The sequence below is a fragment of the Mustela nigripes genome, chromosome 12, assembly GCF_022355385.1.
Source record: "Mustela nigripes isolate SB6536 chromosome 12, MUSNIG.SB6536, whole genome shotgun sequence".
Taxonomy (NCBI): Eukaryota; Metazoa; Chordata; class Mammalia; order Carnivora; family Mustelidae; genus Mustela; species Mustela nigripes.
The window spans coordinates 65943336-65964421 of record NC_081568.1 but is presented as its reverse complement, the minus strand read 5'-3'; the positions used below and the strand labels follow the sequence as shown (position 1 = coordinate 65964421).

Here is a 21086-nt window from a genome sequence, read left to right as displayed (position 1 = left end):
ATGCTAAACACATCACAGTAGATGGAGTATATGACATGGTCACTACATTGATGTGACATATTTCTTGTAGGGTAAAAATATAACTAATGGCAAAAAAAAAAATAAAAAAGAAGAAGAAAGAAAAAATAAATTAGAAGATCTAATGGGCTTTTTCAATGGTTCATGAATTGGGCAGCATCTCTCTCTAACCAGAAGGATCTCAGCAGACTTTTCTAGGCAGACGGAGTTGGAACAAGGAATACTAATAAAGAGCTGATTATTTCATGCAAAGTCACCTTCGTTTGGGGGGACCCCCAGGGGTCTATTTGGTGGATTACCTCACTATCTCTGTCCAGGAAATTCCAAGGTTAACTGGTTAAGATTACATTCCTGGTGCTAGTATCAAAAAGACAATGGATAAAGAACATGTGAGATATATATGTATGAAATATTATTCAACCATTTAAAAAATGACATCTTGTGAGAACATGGATGGACCTAGAGGGTATATGCTGAATGAAATGAGTCAGAGAAAGAAAAATACCATATGATTTCACTTATATGTGGAATCTGAAAAGCAAAACAAAGGGACAAACAAAAAGCAAACAGACTTAAACACAGGGAACAAATTGGTTGTTGCCAGAGGAGAGTAGATGGAGGGATGGGCAAAATACTAGAGGGGATTAAGAGGTACCAACTTCCAGTTTTAAAATAAATAAGTCACAGAGATGAAAAGTACAGCCTAGGGATTATTGTCAATAATGTAATAATGTTGTATGGTGACTACCCTTAACATGGTGAGCATTGAGTAATATATAGAACTGTGAGCATTGAGTAATATATAGAACTGTGGAATCAATATGTTGTACCCTTGAAACTAATATAACTAATATGCATGTTAATTATACTTTGATTGAAAAGAAGATTACATTCCTGGAAGAAATTAGGTTAGGTGTTAAGTCTTGGTTTGGAGATGTGGGACTAGCACAAGTGACCCCATTTGGGTTCTGTTGTCTCTTTTTTTAACACTAACAGAAAGAATTAAGTCTTAGCTAGTTAGAAAAGAAATGTGCTTAGGAAAGATGTCATAGGTGGCTAAAATGGACCTTATGTCTATGGATGAGATCCAGAAAAATGAAGGACAGTTGTGAACATGTCCAGCCTGTAGACAACAGGAACATGTCAACAGAGGGAAAGCACATTGCACGAATAAAATCAGAATACTGGCCCAAGGAGAACTAGTGGTGTTTTATCAGAGGAGTGTAGGACATGCTAGAATCCTTTTTAGGGCACCCTACAAATTATTGTCAGCAGAGCAATGATGGAAGGATTTTTGTTAGAAACCAAGTTAAACCTGAATAACATTCACCTGTCAGGGGGATCATTTGAAATACCAGGTTTTTTTCTTTCTTCCTGTACCCCTTCCATGATGGATCTTGAGATATGGGCCTGCCATTTACCTAGGATCTGATGGGGCTGGAAAGCAGACTCCCAGTCAAAAGCATTGAAGCAAGTATAATGTATGACCAAAAAGATTTGAGAAGAAAAACAATCTGGTGAAGCAGATTCATGCTCCAAGCCAGAAAACCTACCCCAGACCAGAAAACCATCTAAGCTGTATAGGAAAGGGATCAAATTTGGAAGAGAATCAAGAACCTCTAGACTTTCCTCTGTCTTGATGCCTGACCCTGACCCTTCCCATCACTCTCCCTACATACAAAGGTGGGGAACGATACAATGGAATTGTCATTTAAATTTTGGTTTCTGGGGGTGCCTGGGTGACTCAGTCTATAAAGCATCTGACTCTTGGCTTTGGCTGAGGTTGTGATCTTGGGGTCATGGGATCACGCTCTGGGTCAGGCTCTGCAAGCAATGTGAAGTCTGCTTGAGTTTCTCTTCCTCTACACCACCCCCACTCATTGCACACATAACACTCTCAGAAACAAGTGCTCTCTCTCTGAAATAATTAAATCAAATCATAAATAAATAAATAAATAAATAAATAAATAAAGTTTGGTTTCTGATACCAAAAGGAACATCTCTTGCATCACGGGTGAGGCTCAATGAGAGAGCAACGAGCATGGAGAAATCGCTGGCACCATGATGAGGGAAGAGAATACCTCACTGGTCCAGTCTGACTTCCTGGAGTTAGCCCCCAAGTCAATGTTCTCCTTGAGAACAGAGTTTGAAGATAATAGAGCAGAGGTGGGTAATAGACATTATCGGGGACACAGTAAGAGACTCTGATCATCCCTGAATCTTGAATCTCAAGATTGGGCACAAGGGGTGGAGGAGAGAACTAGGACAAGAGAAAGAAGACCAAAAGAATCCTAGAGGTTGAGCCAATGAAAATGTAACATGACAACCAGAGACCATGGCAACATCACAGACTACTAAATGGATAAACCCTGAGCAGTGGCTGATCACCAAATGACCAAACTTGAACTATAAAACTGTATGTTCTTGTGGGCGCTGAAACACAAGATATGCCTGAAAATCAAAGCAAGTTAGTTATATCTCAAAGGACATTTGCATAGGATCAAAACACATCAAAACTAAGAAGCAACTGGCTTCCTTCCCAGCAATATTGCATAGCTTTTGAGCAAGTTTCTTTACCAATCTACCTTAATCCTCCAACTTAGACTCAAATCCAGGGAGAATAGAAGGGAGAAAAGCCAGAGAAAGCTTTATCCAGAATATGCTTAGATTATCATTATTATAAGGTGCTAGGATTGCCTGAGAAATCATCATGTTTTCACTGACTTTACCTAGAATAAATTATGATTATGTTTATGCATTTGTGCACATGAACAAGTAAAGACTCAAAGTCAGAAAATCTATTGTAATTATATAAAATTGTGTTACATTTTTTAACTTCATTCCAAGTCCTTGAAACGCAAGCTTGCTAAATTTCTCATGAGGGTCCTCCAACTGCTGGTGACTTCAATTCTCCCCTTTGACTTTCCCTACCCACCCATGCTTCAGAGAACAAGAATACAGAATTATTTGGCCCAAAAAATCAAGAGTGCTTCTTTTGAGTAAGGCTGTTGTAATGAAATTCTCTTCATTTCCTTAGTGATAAAATGAATATATTAGTTCTACTTTTACCTGTGGGCAGAGAAAACAGAAATAATTTTTCTGGATTTGTCCAAGGATCTGTAGTGTTTGAGTGAAACCCTGTAACTTCCAGGGCTCATCAAGCTGTAATTTTTGTCCTTAACCCACAGAATATTGACAATTATGAAAAGTTTTTTGAGTTTTTCCTTTAATCTGCTTTGTTATTCAGTGTCTTTATGGGACACCTCTGTCTGAAACACCAGTCTGCTTAGATGTGGCCTAATCATCATCATCATCATAATGATATAAGCCAAAGCTGCCATTCATTGAATGCCTACTCTGTGTTTTACTTTTTTTTAATGTTATTATAGTCACCATACAGTATAGCACTAGTTTTTGATGTAGTAGTGTTTCATGAGGCATTATTTGCGTATAACACCCAGTGCTCATTGCAACATGTGCCCTCCTTAATAACCGTCACCGGGCTACCCCATGCTCCTACCCCATCCCCTCTGAAACCCTCAGATATTTTCCCAGCGTCCATAGCCTCTCATCATTTATCTCCCCCTCTGACTCTACCCCCCTTCAGTTTTCCCTACCTTCCCCTAATGTCCTCCATGCTATTCCTTATGTTCCACATATGAGTGAAACAATATGTGTGTCTTACTTTTGATATATATTTCCTCAATTTATTTCCACAACAACTCTATGAGACAGGTTTTACTATGCTAAACCAAGGATCAGAATGAATAATTATCATTCCAAAGCTCATGTCACTGGTAAGGGGCAGATCCAGATCTATCTGATGATAAAAAACTGTTCTAATGACTGTTTATACTCCACTATCCCATGCCTACCATTTTTTCATTAATTATTATTAACATATCATATACCACCCTCTTGCAGTTGGCTGTGCTAGATGGTTCATATTACTCTAACCCCTATGATCTGACTCCAATTTTGAATCAGATCCATCTAGAAATGCCTTTGTTTTTGCACCCTCACCAGATTGGAGATGAGTATATCCTAGAATGTCAACTCAAACTTCACACACACCCCAGTTTACACATTCCCGTAACAATGTAGTTTGGAAAGCTCCATTTTCTTCCTCTGTCTCCCATTCATGCTCTCTACAAGTTTCCGTCTTCCCCTGCTCCTGGAACAAACAGTTCTAAACCTGGATTTGTGACCTTGGTACCCATTCTTTATGCCCATTCTTTGTTATTCTTTGTGTAATTTTGTGTAAGACTGTGTATCAACATTCTGCTGACATAACAGCATTCCAGCATCCAAATCTACAGAGATAAGACCTTTTTTTTTTTTTTTTGCTATAGCATTCCTGCTTATTTGGGTCTAGCATATTATATATTTATTGGTCTGTTATTTAATAATATGAAAATAAGTGGTCTACAAATAAATAATTTATCTCAAATTTTACTCATATTCAAATGGCATCTGAATGATAGGGCTAGGAGATTTCTACCTTTGTATCTTTATATATCTGTCTGTGAAAAATAAAGTCAGCAAAGCCAACATAGATGCTCAGTGCTCAATATAGTCCATATTTTCATGACAACAATTAGTTTAATTTGGTGGCCTAAAATTTGGAATGGTTAGGATTGGCTGTGATACATACTACCTGTTACCTTGTTCTTCAGAAAATTCCTCCACTACTCTTCACTTCCTAGCCTACACTTAAGTTGCAGGTCTTTACATAACCACTCCTTGGTAAGCTATTTAAACTTAAAACAAACAAAAAAACTTGTTATTTTAAATAATATCACCCTTGCCAAAAAGTTGCAAAAATAGTATTGTACTATGCCTATATGTCTTTTGCCCAACCTTTCCATATTGCTTTACTATTAAATAATCTACTTATTTTGTTCAAATTTTGCCAGGTTTCTCTTCATATCCATTTTCTGAACTAGAATCCAATCCAGGACCCCATGCTGTATTTAGTTGTCATATCTCTTTTGTATCTTTCAATCTGGGATGGTTTCTCAGGCTTCCTTTGTCTTTTATGACCTTCACTCTTTTGAAGAGCATTAGCTCGATATTTTGTAAAATTTCTCTCAATTTGAATTTGTTGGATGTTTCTTCATGATTAAGTGCAATTGTGCATTTTTGGCAAAAATACCAAAGACATGATACTGTGTCCTTGGTCTAGAGATGAAGTCAAGGGTGTAACTGCAAAATCTTTTGAGACCTCAGGAAGATCAAAGGTAGTGCCTCAGAGAACTATTCAGTCATAAAGAAGGCCCTTTGAGATTAAACGTGTATGAAAAGGACAGAAACAGTATAAAAGTACAAAGAGACAGTTAGATCCCCCAAAATGTCAGACATTAAGCTGGGAAAGCTACTCATTTGAAAATGTATGGTATCTTTCATGAAAAAGGAAGGATGACTCAGCAAGCAGAAATAAGAGTCCTGTTTTGGTTTAGATCATGTCTCCCGAAATTCAGATGTTGAAGTCCTAATCCTCAATGGAATTGTACTTGGCTATAGGGCCTTTAAGGAAGTAATTATGGTTAAATGAGGTCGTAAAGGTAGAGCACTAATTGGATAGGACTGGCATCTTTTTTGGAAGAGGAAGAGACACCAGATCGATCTCTCTCTCTCTCTCTCTCACTGCACATGCGCAGAGAGAGAGCAAAGGCCACTTGAGGATGCAGTGAGAAGGTGGCCATCTGCAAACCAGGATAAAAGATCTCATCAGACACCAACACTGCTGGTCCTTTGATATTTGATTTCTGGCCCCAAAACCGTGAACAAATAAACTTCTCTTGTTTAAGCCACCCAACCTATGGTACGGTTATGGTAGCCTGAGCTGACTAAAACGGTCCCAAGACCAAAGCCAAAAGCCATGGAGAATGATTGTAGGACCCAATTAAGGAATTTCCAACATTTTGTCATTTAGATTTCTGAATTGCTGTGCACCAAGGTCTCCTTTATGACTACCATTTTTTCTCCTTTTCTGACCACAAATGCTTATAATGGTTATCTTATACCTGTTCCACCATTATGTGTTGAGTGTATCAGGAGAAGATTACATAGACCTTTAGTTTCATAGGTCTTTATGTTGAGAGAAACTGCACTCAAGTTGCTGGGTGGCTCAATCTGTTAAGCATCTGCCTTTAACTCAGGCCATGGGATCAAGCTCTGCCCCCAGGTTGAGCTCTGTGCTCAGCAGGGAGTCTGCTTCTCCTTCTGCCTCTCCCCCAAGCTTATGCTTGTGCTTCCTCTCTCTCAAATAAATAAGTAAAATCTTAAAACAAACAAAACAAAACAAAACAAAATAACCACTATGCCTTAATGAGATAGAAGCCTCATATACACCTAGCCCAGATTTAGATGATGAGACTCTAGACTTTAAGCTACTGCTATAATGGAATGAGACTTTGGGGACTCTGTAAGCAGGTGAGTGTATTTTGAATGAGGAAGGAATGTGAACCACTGGGGCCTAACATGCAAGCTGTAACAAGCAACCACTCTTATGGCCCCCCACTGGGCCTCATCTCCCAGGTATTTTCATCTTATGTCATCCTCTCCTTTGTGGCCTGGACTTACTGACATGCTTCTAAGAAACAGAACACAGTAGAAGCAATGGTATGTCATCTGAAATTAGGTTACATGAAGATTGTAGCTTTCATGTTCAGCTTGCTCTCTCAGTCACTCTCTAAAGAAAATGACTGCCATGTGTGGAGCTACCCAGTGGGGAGAGCTATGTGGGCAAAGAACTGAGTTCTCAGGCCAACAGCCAGTGAGGATCTGAGACCCGACAAGAGTTGCATAAATGAGTTTGGGAAAAGATACTTACCTAGTTAAGCCTTAAGATAATTTAAGCCCCAGTGAACAATCTGATGGCATGAAGGACCTGTGTAGGACCTTGGTCCAGAAACACCCACCTAGGCTGTCCCCAGGTTCCTTTCCCATGGGATTTTGGGATAATAAATATTTTCTGTTTTCAGCCACTAAATTTTATTCTAATTTACTGTGCACTGAATGATAACTAATGCATTTGTTATCACTGCATTTCTCCATCTTAAATTATCTCTAGGATACCTTTAAGTTTGTCTTTCAACCAATATTTGCCTTTACCCTCTAATTTTTAGTAAACAAATCTCTTAGATTGGCTTATGCTAATTATATATGGTTGTATATAGTATAATTATTATATAATATATACAATTCTTTTTATTTTATAGTATATATTAACTAATTGTATATAAATTATATACTATATATAAGATAGAACAAAATCAGTTATTAGAGATTGTTTTATAAGCATATACAAAAGTAGAGTGAAAAAAATGGAGCACCAGGGTGACTCAGTTGACTGAACAGCTAACTCTTGATTCTGACTCAGAGAGATGAGATGAGATCTAGCCCTGAGTCTGGCTCCACACTCAGCGGGGAGTCTGCATAAGATCCTCTCTTTCTCCCTTTACCCCTCCTACCCTACACTGTCTCTCTCTCTCTCTCTCTAAAATAAATAAATAAATCTTTTTAAAAAAGTTGAGTGGAAAATGTAATGTGCCACTGTGTAGTCATCACCCACTTTCAACAGTCATGATCAATATTGACACAATACAATACTGATACAATTAGTCATCACTACTGTTTCATCTCTTGCTCTACCCATTCCTTTCCCCCAGAGTATTTTGAAACTAGCCCCAGACCTATCAGTTCCTCTGTAATATTTTCAGCTTGTATTACTCTTTAGAAAAACATTTTAAGCTTATGAATTGATCACACAAATTATATCATGGAGTATTTTGGTGACAAAGATAATGTCTTCACAGCAGAGCCTCATATAGCCACTTCTGGTAATATTCTTCTATTTTGAGATATAGATAAATTATTATACAGGAATTTGGGGGTTAAAAATTAGCAAGGTGAAGAGAGAGGGGAAACAGTTGAAGGAAGAGAGGAGAACCCAGCAACACGACAGTAGAATGTGGCCCAAGTCAAATATACAACCAGTGAAAAATAGCTGTAATGGAATGGTCCACTTGAAGAACAAGGCTGTCTAACACTGAAGGTTAGATTCCATCAAATACGCTGTACATTTTACATAACTGTCCTATACACTGGCAGATCTTCAGGAAAACCTACTCTACACATTGCCTTGATCCAGAGATATTTGGGTAATAGAGAGATTCAGAGAGTGTAAAACAGAGTGAAATAGTGCAGAAGGGCCTGACAGATAGCAAGTGAAAGACCAAGAAGAGATTGAGAATTCAATAGAACAAGAACCAGAAGTCAGAAGTTCTCAGAGAAGATGTAAGCAACATCCCTCACCAATCAACAAAAATCAGTGTCACTGTTGGAAAATATTCTACATTTCCAGAAAGATGTGAGGAGTCAATAAACTTTTTGCTTAATATTTATATTGCTTAATAATAATAAGCAATTTATATTGCTTAATATTTGTTTAAATATTAAGCAAAAAGTTTGTTGACTCTAGAAATCTAGCATATGCATAATTGCTCCAAGAGGCAAATGTCTTGGTTATATACCCAGACACAAAAGCTCAGATACAGACATAGGTCCTATTGATGGAATCAGAAACAATACTACTACTGATGGCCTTTATAACATCTACAACTTCATATTGGGTTTTGCAAAAGAAAAGAATCAATTTTGCCACCTGGTTCTGCCATGTTGGTCAACTTCCAGATATGATAGTGTGCAAATAGCATTGCTCAGCTGAGTACATCTGCAGAATACAAACATGGCTGTTCCTTCACAGGTTGCTCACAGAGGGTTGTTTAAGATACAGTAATAGACCTAGAATATCATTTTCAATTGACAAGAAATAAAATAGCATTTAAATCCTAGTCTGTGGGCTACAGTAGTTTTCAGTTAAATATGAAGCAATATCTTTCTACAGGTTTTAAAATTCCTGTGGCAAATCAAATCCAATTTACTATGTTTCAAAATTTTAAAAAACAAAAACAGAAATTTTGGCCCCTTTGTTTTACACAATCAAAGCAGCAGAGAATATTGTGAATTTTATATAAGAATTTTTTATCTTGGTCACAGAAACCTAGCTTTTTTAGGAACAGCATCCATGATTCACAACTCTACTTCAACCCATAAAACTGGAAACTTTCATCTCAGTAACCTAACTCACTGTACTGGAGGAATATTTTATTTTTCTTGGATTTTATTGCCAAACACAGAGGGATAATATCACAGAACAATTTTCTTTCTATTGCTCATAGTAATGATAAACCAAAAATGCATACAAGTTAAGGGTAAAATATGATGTCAATCAAAAAACAATCTATTTTGCCATATAAAGAGTTCTTTTTTAATAAAAATATCTTCCTAGAGTAAGTATCAGCCTGTCCTTGATTTCTGAAAGGAAGATGGTTTTGCTGGTTATAGTCAAGGGCAGCCAATTCCTTACTTCTCTCTCATAACCTCTCATTTTATGGGTCATTCATTGCAGATTCAAAAATTACAAATTGAGGGTGCCTGGGTGGCTCAGTCACTTAAGGTTCTGACTCTTGATTTCAGCTCAGGTCCTCACCTCAGGGTCATGAGATTAAAGCCCACATCAGTCTCTGTTCTGGGAGTGGAGCCTGCTTAGTGTTCTCTTTCTTCCTCTTCCTCTGCCCCTTCCCCACCTCCCACTCTCTCTCTCCAAAAAAAAAAAAAAATTTACAGATTGTCATCTTCTAGCAACCCATCATGTTTGAGTTTATCAGAAACATCTTAATAACTTGTGTAAGGCAGGTATTATTTGGAGATAAATCTATGTGTACACACGTAGTACACATTCATAGGCAACCATAAGGATGGATGGATGTAGGAATGTGTGTGTGCATATACAGAAAGCAGGAGGGAGGGGTACTGAGGGAGAGAAGAAGGAGAGGAGTGAGGAATACAAACCATCATACCATGCTCATTTCCCCTCTCTGGGTTCTCCTTCGTCTTCAACTCGTTGTTCTTGACTGTTGTATCCTTCCTCTCCTTTCTTCGTCCAGTTTCTCTTTCTCGCTTAGCACACTCTGTGAGTCTCTCCCAGCCCACACTGCCCCTCTGCCTCCTCCCTCTTTCCATCCTCCTAGTATACAATCTGATACACCACATGACTTAGCATTTAACTGCACCCTGACTTTTCTTACTCTCTGTTCTATGTGTCATTTTGTCTCCCCAACTAGATTATGGATGACTCAAGGGCAAGGACTCTATGATCATTATGCATTACAACATTCTCTCTTGTATGCTGGATCATGGATACTCAGAAAATGAGCATTGATATAATGAAATAACAAATTTCCATTTAGCTTGCAAATTTGATTAAGGAATTATAATTGGCTCTTACAGTGGGGCCTAAACTTTTGAGACCGTTTCTATGCATTTCAGACACCCATGCTCTCCATTTGCAATATAATATAACTTAGTGGTTAAAGCCACACTGTCTTTGGGGTTTTGTTTTTAAGCTTTTATTTTAATTCCTTTTAGTTCATATACAGTATCCACACAGTCTTTGAGTACCAGCTCTCCAACTTACTAATTGTGGGATCTTGAGCAAGTAACAAAAATGTCCTCTGCTTAGACTTAATCTATAAACTATGGATAATGATAGCATCTAACTCACAGAATCCTAGAATATTTAAACACATTAATTCATGATCAGCATATAATATACCTAATAAGTAGAAAGCATTCTACAAATGCTATTATGCTATGGTTGAATGAAAATCATAGGTCATTTCTAGACTAGCAACTTCCACAAAAGGTTGGCTCTTAGTAGCTTGGGAAAAAAAGTAAAACAATGTCATTTTAGGCTCAGTTTCTAGAAGAAACATAATATATTAAGAATATATAGGGAGGCAAGGTCTGAATGAAATCATAGGAGGTTTATGCCAAACACAAGTTAAGAATGATCAAGGTTAGTTTCTGCCAAAAGCCTAAAATGTAATCTTTCCCCAGGCCTAGACATTTTTTAATTTTGTCACTTTCCAACCTAAGAGAGTTTATACCAAATTAGTATGGCAAAGTTGATTTCAGGAGAAACCCAAATATAATAAATTGATGTTTGGAGGATTAATATGCCCAGTAGCCTAAGCAAGTATCTTAAGCTGACAGAAATGGGGTTTATTTTGGGAGGGGGGGGATAAAAAATTTATATATATAAACTTATGAATCTACTATTTGCCATATTCCATATACATTTCTCTACTTCTTGACAACCTCATTAAGAAGAAAGATGTTTAGGATAAGTCATAAATGTGTCCCTAGGCCATTTTATCACTTAATAAAACCCTATCACAGCATGAACCCTGAAATATACTTCATAAGGCTTTTGTGAAAACTCAGTAAGATAATGTTTATAAAGCTCTTGACATAGTATTTGGCCCATAGGAGAGGAATCAAATACTATGAGTTATCTTGTATTATTCTAGTATTACGGTTAGAAAATAAAAACTCAGATACATGGTAGTTTCTCTAAATCCAGTTCGTGGCAGAATGACCCTCAAATCAAAACGGGAATTTCTTACTATCCCTTTCTTACGGTGATTCCCTTTCTCTCCTGTCTTCTGTCCCTTCTGAAACCTGGATAGGCCTCAGCTCAGGAGTCCCTCATTCTAGCACTGCCAGACCTGGCTCTCCCTCCAGGCCCCTGCGTGGGCCCCTTTCTCATTCACCACACCATCTTCTTTCCTGTCCCCTCCGACTGCAGCATTCCTCAAGGCTCTCTCCTCTCCCTGAGTTTGGTTACATCATTGGACACCACCATTCAGCGATCACCCCCTCAGAATCAGTTCCCAAGTTGTTGTTTGTTTGTTTGTTTGTTTGTTTTTTAAAGATTTTTATTTATTTGACAGAGAGAGATCACAAGTAGGCAGAGAGGCAGGCAGAAAGAGAGAGGAGGAAGCAGGCTCCCTGCTGAGCAGAGAGCCTGATGCGGGACTCGATCCCAGAACCCTGAGATCATGACCTGAGCCGAAGGCAGTGGCTTAACCTCCTGAGCCATCCAGGCGCCCCAGTTCCCAAGTTTTTATCTCCATTCTGAGTCCTGTCCTGCATGCCAAATGGTAACTCTTCCTTCACAGTTGCAGACCACATATTTCTTAACAGCTATTCCACTGGTGCCTGTAAGTCAAAATGAGAATCATTCCTTGATCTTCCTCTCTGTTCCCTCTCTCTCCCCACTCACTTACATCTTCTAACATTTCCAGTTTTAATAAAGGAGTCGCTCTTCTTCTTTGAGACTCAAACCCTCACTTATTCTTCCCCTTCTACTTCCAGGCTCCAATAGATCTATAATTTATTGTTATTCTAGAGTTATAGTGAACAATATGGTAGGCACTAGCCACATGAAGCTAATCAAGGCCATGAAATATGGCTAGTCTGGATTGTGATGAGCTGTAAGGACAAAGTGCACACCAGATTTCAAACACTTAGGATAGTAAGCAATAATGTAAAATATCTCACTGATACTTTTTTATATTGATCACATGTTACGATGACAATATTTTGGATGTATTGATTTAAATATATTATTAAGATTATTTCTCTTATTTTTTATCTTTTGTTTCAATGTGGCCACCAGAGAATTTAAATTATATGTATGGATTGCTTTATATTTCTATTGGACAGTATTGTTCCAGATCATTCTAGTCTTTTTCTCAACAGTTGTTGAATCTCTTTCATTCCACTCTTACTATATTATCATCGATTAAATCTTCCTAAAGTGCATGCTAGCACGTTTCTCCACCTGTATAGTCTCCTTCCTCCCCTGCCCGTCATGCATGCTGCATTCTGTCTCTAAGTCAGTATTCCTAATGAAAGGTTCAAATCAAACCATTTCCTACACAAAAATAAAAAACAATTACTTCTGTCTGCCTAGCAAATGAAGTCCAAACTGTTATAGCATTATAGCTCCCCAGTTTCTTGCTCCTTCTTATATGCATTGGGGTAATAAGGTAATGCAGAGTGAGATAAAACTCTTTTGGATGGAAAAATTTCCACCACCCCTTGTTCTGAGGTTGTGAAAGTTGAATTGCGTTTCCACAGGAGTTGTTCAGTGACTTTAAGTTTAACTCTGATCTGGTTCAAAGAAAGTTATCTTTCACAAGTATTTCACAAGCTGCAATAATACATCTCCTTGCCTGAGTTCTTAAAGCTATCAACCTGTTGACAAAACCAGCAACTTGGTAAAAATAGGATAGAAGGAAGGGCTTCTGATGCCATTTGAAGGTCTTGGCTCCTCCTTTGAGATGCCAAGATTGATAATATTGTGACTTAAAATCTCAAACGGTGGAACAGATTCCTCTCTGAGAAGATTAAGAAGTAACCAAACTTGTCTAAATCAACTAATTGGAGCAACTGGAAATACAGAGGAAAGAGTGACAAAACCCCATGCAAATACCTGGCCATTCAGTTCTGTCTTCTCAATGTCTGCCATGGGTGGAGCGGACCCGAAAGTTCTTGCTCTTGAAAACTAAAATCTAATACTGTTTCCATATTGGATATTGTTATTATTGCTAATATTCTTCAATCTCAGTATGATATTTAAGATCAAACTCTATTACTCTCTCTTTCAACATGGACCCCCACACACCAGCTCCTCCTGATTATTCCTCACTCCAGACAATCCGTACTAATTTCACGCCCCATCAAGGCCATGAAATGGTAATGCTGGGAGGTGGGGAAGGGTGTTGAAGAACACCTAGTCCAATCACTGATTGTAAATGAAGACCCTGTGGTCCTAAAGCTCATGAAAAGAGTTTCTGACAATGGCCAGAACTCAGATCTACCACTTTCCAGACCTAGGCCTCTTAAGTCACGTCATTCATTCTTCCTCTTTCTTCTGGTTTCGCTTATTGAAAGTTCACCTACTCTTCAAGATCTAAGATAAATGGCACTGCCTTCATCGTTACCAACCAGCAGGGACCCATCTTTCTTTGCCCATCCTCAGTCTGTAGTCTGCCGGATATTTGTAATCCTTAAATTTCTTCTTAGATTTTAAACATATCAAAGCCAATCATGCTGACACGATGTACATCCAGTACAATGCCTTCTACACAGGAAACTCTCCATGTATCTTTTGGTCAGATAAATGATTGAACAAAGGAAAATGGCATAGCAACTTCGAGCCTTGGCTATCAGATTGGTACTATGAGAAAACAGATGCATGAGAATGTAAAAAGCATAAGGCATAATGCAATGAATTTTGATCTCCTTGAACAAAAAGGCCCCACATTCATTTTAAAGTGTGTTATTGATTTTTTTAACAAAATAATTTCATCCCTCCTCTGTAAGCCTTTCCTTTCATTTGAACAAGCAGAAGGGAATTAGTGAATTATAACAGAGACCAAGCTGTAAGGGGTTTAAAGATTAAGTTTGGAAATCCATGTGTCTCTTTAAAATATGAAGAGTGCCAGTTCAGCTAAGTGCAGAAAGGCTTCTGGCCAAAAAGATTCAGTCAAGTTAAACTGAAAAAGAGTTAGTTAGTTTTTGCCAGTGGATGTTTAAATGTAAGATAATCTATCATTCCAATTCTTCTGTCCTGGTATGTTTATTAAGTAAATGTTTATTATACTAAATTCCATTTCCAACTGAGGCTGGGGAGTGACTTTTAAAAAGCTGAAATTTAATATAAGATGGGATTAGCTTAAAAGGGACAGAACCATTAATATAGTTCTGTTTTTAAATATGTCATTTACATAGGGCTCGAAAGATGGTTAGAAAGCAAAATTTATCCCTGATGAAAAGTAACCTTGAGGAAAAGCCCACACAAAAAAACAAAATTTGCTCACAGAGGGCCTACTAGTAATTTTTTAAATGGGAGAGAATGGTAGAAAGGGGGGTTTAAAAAAAAAAAAAAGGCAGTCACAAGTCTGCCATGCTTTTGACCTTGAGAATCAGAGGATGGAAGTTTATCACCACCAGTAGTTAGTGGCCACAGTGATAAGTAGGCATTTGGGCACCCAACTAAATTTGCTTCTGTGCTATGTGACAAATAATCAGTGCACATTTGTTATATCTAAAGCAGTATGGTGGCTAGGAAATATGAGGTAGATAAGGATGATAACAGTAATCCTTATCCTGAAATTAATCGGAGCTTTCAGACAGTGTGGATACTGTTTACAGATTAGGTAATCTGAATATCAACCCTCTCCCCCTTTATAGACTTTAGCACTGGTTCCTTAGGGCAGAAGGGGTCTGGATTACATGGATAACTCTTTTTCCCACCATTTGCTTCCTTTAATTCAACTTCCTAGAATTTATAATTCTTCATTTGGCATAAATCCAAAGGTTTTCTTTAAATCCACTTGAAAGACATTTCTAGAAATGAATCATTGGGTAGTTCTGGGATATGAATACCTCATTTCAAGGTATTTACATATATCAGTAACATTTGCTCATATATTGTATTTTACTGAATTTTATGAAATGCTTTAAAATTATATCCATTCAAAAAGAAATAGAGTGTAATTTATTGTCTCTAGAAGGTATATTAAAACACAAATCAGGGCATCCAGGTGACTCAGTCAGTTAAGCATCTGCCTTTGACTCCAGTCATGATCTCAGGGTCCTAAAATTGAGTCCCATGTCAGGCTCTCCACTCAGCAGGGAATCTACTTCTTCTCCCTCTATCTCTGTGTTCTCTCTCTCTCTCTCTCTCTCTCATAAATAAATAAAATCTTAAAAAAAAAAAAAACCCACACAAATTTAATTCAAGAGGCACCTTGAGCAAAATTTTATCAAAATGCTAACTTCTTCAAAAATTACTAAGTAGTGAGTCATCAGAATATGAGCTTCTTCCTGCTTCCCACCTAGAGTGTATGCTCCTTAATAGTCAGTGCTCTGTGTTTATCTCTGTAAACCTAACAAGGACCTAGCAGAGTGCCTGATACCCCTTAGGCACTAGTGATACAGGTTGATGAATGAATTAATAGATTAATGAAAATTATGATTTTGCAGCTTTTGGAAGCTTTTGCTTCTTTAATTGAAATTTCCCAGAAATGTAAGCAAAGGTAGAACATGACCTGTTAATGCAGAACAACCAAGGAAATAGGCAGGTACTTCCTAGTGCAAAAGAGAGAGATGACATTTTGAGAAACTTCACTGGGTGGAGCGTGGGGGTGGTGATAGCAGCTGACCATGGGAGTTACTCCACTGAGCCTCCCAGTGGTATATCCTATAGCATTCACCAATAGGAGGTTTCTCCCCAGAGGCATTTGCCCCATAGAAACCTCACTGCAAAAAGCCATGGCCAATAACCTGATATCCTGGAAAACTGTCCAACGTCCTGAGCAGAGCTATCCAATTTTAAGGAGTCAGCCCAAGTTATTGCCAAGAATTCCTTTGCAAAAGTTAGAGGACATATCATTCTCATATTTTGCCCTCCTTGGTGAGATATTTAAATAAACACATAGTTTCATTCCTGGGTATTCTTTGAAACTTCAGTTACAGATCACTCAAAGGAACAGCGTGACCTCCGTGAAAGCTCAGTCTTGGAACTCTGCGAGGAGGGTAATCACAAGATTAATGTTTTCCCTATTTAAAACTAATTTAAAACTAAAAATAGCGGCAACAGCCTTTACTTATCTTAGAGGGGGAGGCAGGCTGGCAAGGGGCAGGGATTATCCTGCTAGAAAACATCCACAACCAATTCTCCAGAGTTTCAGCATCAAATATGTCACTCAGGGACTACAAAAGTAGCATTGGCACCATGTGCAATGTTTCTTGTTTTATCAATAAAATGTGTGCTTAATTTACTTCTTTTTGGAACACAAACAGAAAGTCATTATTTTTAAATATTCACATTTCGATATTTAATATGAAGGCAGGATTTTAAGCACTCAAAAAAAGATCATTGATGATTTTCTAAATCGTCCCATTTATTATTTCCTTTTTATAAGGGACCATGAAGGAATTCAATTGACTTTATCAAGGTCACCAGCAAAACAATGATGAGAAACCTGAGAGTGAACCCTTTCTGCTTCCAAAGATTTTGCAAGTTGGCTCTTGCAAAGAAAAAAAAAATCTTATGATGAAAGAGTACCTCTGGGGAATGGAAAAAGAGAAAGCTTGTGTCTCAGTGCCTAGAGGTCTATGCTAGTTCCAAAGTTAAATCTTTTATTATAACATGAGCTGAGCTCGAAGGAATCGTCACTTAAAATGGACATTTTCCACATTATATCCTCAACTTGGAAAAATAAATGAAATCATCACAAAAGCACAATTTTATCAAATTTGCCCTCAATGACCTAGTTTTTAATGGCAGAGTTTTATGTTTGAAGCATATAGCTAAAGGACACATATCTAAATTAGCATCTCAGTGAGATATGCCAATAAAAGACCGCACCCACATTGTCACAATCATTAAGCCAAAATTTGTTAAAAGCTTTCTAGTCAAGTACTAGTCTCAACTTCTCATTTAGTCCTTGCAAAACAAACAAACAAACTGGGTGGCATCACAGATGCTAGGAATCTCATACCATTGTACAGATGAGAAAATGAGTCCTAAGAAAGGTAACCCATTCTCCCAAGGGCACAAATTTAGTGAGGTTTGGAGGCTGAATGTGACTAGGCTGAGTATCGGAAACAAAACAAAACTCACTATATTAAGAGAACCTCCAAGCCGTGGCCAAGGCCACTTTCTAGCCCTTAAAAACCTCATTTCCAGGTAGTTTCTTAAAAATAACAGTAATAACAACTAAACCTTCAGCAAAATGTTGGTTCAATGAGTATTTCTAGAAAATGTGATTTCTATTTCTGGGGTTTCACTTATTTTTAGAGTTTTCCCTCTTGGTCTGACTCCTAGTGCTATTTTGTAGAGAGCAAAGCATTCAAGGCAAACTGGGTTCACATATTAACGTTGCCCCCAACTGGCCATGTGACCTGGGCATAGCATCAGATTCCTTAAGTGCCTTTCATATTGGCATTCCATAAAGGATTCCCCAATTTCTAGCTATAGCTGTTTTTTTTGTTTTGTTTTGTTTTGTTTTTTAAGAAGTAAAAGGATATTTGGAGATTTAGCAGTCTAACATCTCAATTTACAAGTAAAGAAAGTGAGGCCCAGAGGAGTTAAGTGACTTCAGAAAGCTTCCCAGCTCCCTTGTCATCCTTGAACCAGTAATGAACCCAGGCTGTCAGGGAACCAGGCAGGAGCACTTTTCCTTAGTCCGAGCCTTCTCATCTGGATTAACATATGATTGATGATCTCTGCCACAGGGGGAGAAGTTTTCCTCAGGCAGCGATTACATGATCATTTTCATGTAAACCAGAGTGACAGCGGTTGGGCAGAGAGGTGGGTGTCGCCAAAAGTCTTTTCACTGCCTCTGAGTCTTAAGCTGGAGGGAATGTGGATCCAGTCCCTTATTGACATTTGTGTGACTCCCACTTGCCAATTTGGATCCCTAACGTTTCAGCTGAGCACTGCAAGTTACACAAATATCACTTTGGCGGTTTCCCTGTCATCTTAAGCTCTGCTGCAGACTTAAATGAGTCCTCCTGCTTCCTGCTCACCCCTCACTGAGCGTCTCCATGGAGCGTCTCCATGGAGCTTCTGTGGGGAACAGTTGCTTACAATCACCACTGCCAACTCATGCCCGAAACGCAGTGCGGATCTCCATGGCATGGCCCGGGGCTCTCCCCTCAGCTCCAAGATGCTCAAAGTTTCATCATTAATTCGGATAAATATATAGATGGCTTACTCTGCCAATTTACGGATGTTGCAAAGATGGTGAGCCCACGGAAGAGGATAATGAAGGAATCAAGTTATAAAAAGCCTAGAACAGTAGTCCAAAGGGAATACAGCGAAATCACAACCGGGAAATTTTAAATTCCTGGACTCAGGTGTAAAACTTAAAACCTGTACAAGAATAGGGTGGGAACTTACATTTGACATAACATTGGCATACATTAATTTTCCCCTTGGTGTCAATGAGAAGGCCCCAGAGTTTAGGTTGATGGTGAATTCGGTATGAATCAACAGCAACATGGCTGCCAAAAAGATCATTTCATCTTGGGCTGCCTCACAACTTGTGGCTTTCAGAACAAAATAAAGGACAATTTGTTTTCACTCATTTTAGTCATATTGCGTGTGGACGGTTATTTTCCTTTCTAGGCAGCAGAGACAGAGTTAAACCAAAGAGCATCCAGAATATTTGATAAGAGCAAGAGATGATTCAAAACACCTGACCGTAGGAGATGGTTAAAAGAACTGCATTTTTTTTTTTTTAATCCTGGGGGAATGCTGATATGTCAAGAGCTATGAAGGAGCTGAGGTTTTACCGTACTTGGAAGCTGACAGTTTAGCGGGACACAGTTTCACGAATGCTGGCAGAAGACATGAGGCTCAGAGACAGAGGAGGGTTCATCACAGCAATCACAGCCCCAACAACACCAGCATTTTCTTGTGCCAGCTCCCCAGGGCAACACAAAGAACCACCAGACGATGTCTGCCCTCTGTGGGTTGCATTGCAGGAGAGGAAACCTGTCCATAGAAAATCCCACTCTTTCATGATAGTGTCCAAGCAAACCCATCAACCATTTTCCTAAGGGATGACAGAGCCTATCTCTCAACATACGTCTTTGAAACAAAGAACAAAGTGCTGTCATGCCTCTTCCAGAAGCACAAGCAGAAAGAGGAGAGATCCATACATCGTTTTCAACAAAAACTACGTTGGATCACTTCAGGAGGAATAAAACAATGTCCATTTGGTGAAAATTGACCAAAAGACACATTTATGGTAGATAGGTAAATATTTCTATTTAAAAAAAAAATAGGCATAACAGAACAAGAAAGAAGAAGCAGAATAAGCTCCAAGTGCAATGGACTCCAGAAGAAGTTGGATGTGGTCAGGCAGAAGCCAGGCAGCCATTCGTGGTGACTGTTAAGGACTATTAATACTCACATACCAGAGAAGTGCTGCATTCAATGTTGCATTGAGCTTCTTCTAACACTCCACTTATCAGAAAAGAGAGGGAAAGAAATAAATGAAGTAACTAGGAAAAAATGCATGACAAAAAGGGATAAAGAGTACTTTCAAACTTGAAATACTTCATTGTGTATCTTCTGAAGCTCTATCTGGGCCCCAAGAGGATCCAGACGTCTCTTTGATAAGCCAGAGATAGGGCCACAGCCAAAGCCTTTATGAACATCATGCTGTAATCTCCCTCATCTGCCTCTTCAGCTAAGAAAAAACACTCAAAAATCTACTTGGAAATAAAGACCCTTTGAAGCTTTACCCTGGATTGGTTATCCTGCGTTTTGAGAAACAGAATCTTTGCTAAGGCATCCTTTACAATCCACCTAGAAATATTTCTGGGTGTCTAGACATTTAAACTAAAGTTGGAGAAGACCTTAAAAGAAAATACAGTACCCATAGGGTTTTTGTTGTTGTTGTTGTTTTAAGAAATAAAATGTTTGTTTTCCCCCTCCGAGAGAGAGAGATTACTTAAGGATAGCCATCATGACAGTTAGAACATGGACATCTTTTTACCTTGTGGATTGATTACCTGCCCATTCTGTTTGAATCCCTCTTCACACCATTTACATAAGGCAAACAGCTATAACCAGTAGGTGGAGATGACAGAGCGTGCCTCTTTGCCTCTCCATTTCTTCATAAGCGAGGTGAGGGGCTTGAAACAGACAGCAGCAGTGTTTCTTTCTAGCTCTTCAGGCTCCAAAGAATCCAGAGAGAGCCACTTTCTTAAAAGCTGGCATAAATTTGGAGCTCTTAGGCTGGGTAATAAGGCTTAGAGAAAAAGTGAGGGTGGAAATCACCTTTGAAAGATGGTTTAAAGGGAATCTCTCCTGCCTTAAAGCACAGTAACATCAATCAGGATACTGGGAAATGAAACAGGATGGAGGGATAGAATAGTATCTTGTGATGCTTTGTGACAAGACGTGAGCATAGTTTATGGCAGGAAACTGCAAACGAAACTTCCATTCTATACTAAATTCACCCAGGGAATGCTCTTCTCAAAAATGACCTTGGAAAGGGCCCCCAGCTGGCTGAAATGTTGGACCCTGGCTCATCCGGCCAAACCACACTGTAGGACAGAGAGGCCTT

At 38.6% G+C, this 21086-nt stretch overlaps 1 long non-coding RNA gene across 1 annotated transcript in view; it reads left to right on the top strand.

The window, feature by feature from the left end:
- LOC132027852 (uncharacterized) overlaps positions 1-21086 on the top strand; it is an 80740-nt gene that overhangs the window by 3250 nt on the left and 56404 nt on the right. The gene's annotated exons all lie outside the window — the stretch shown is intronic.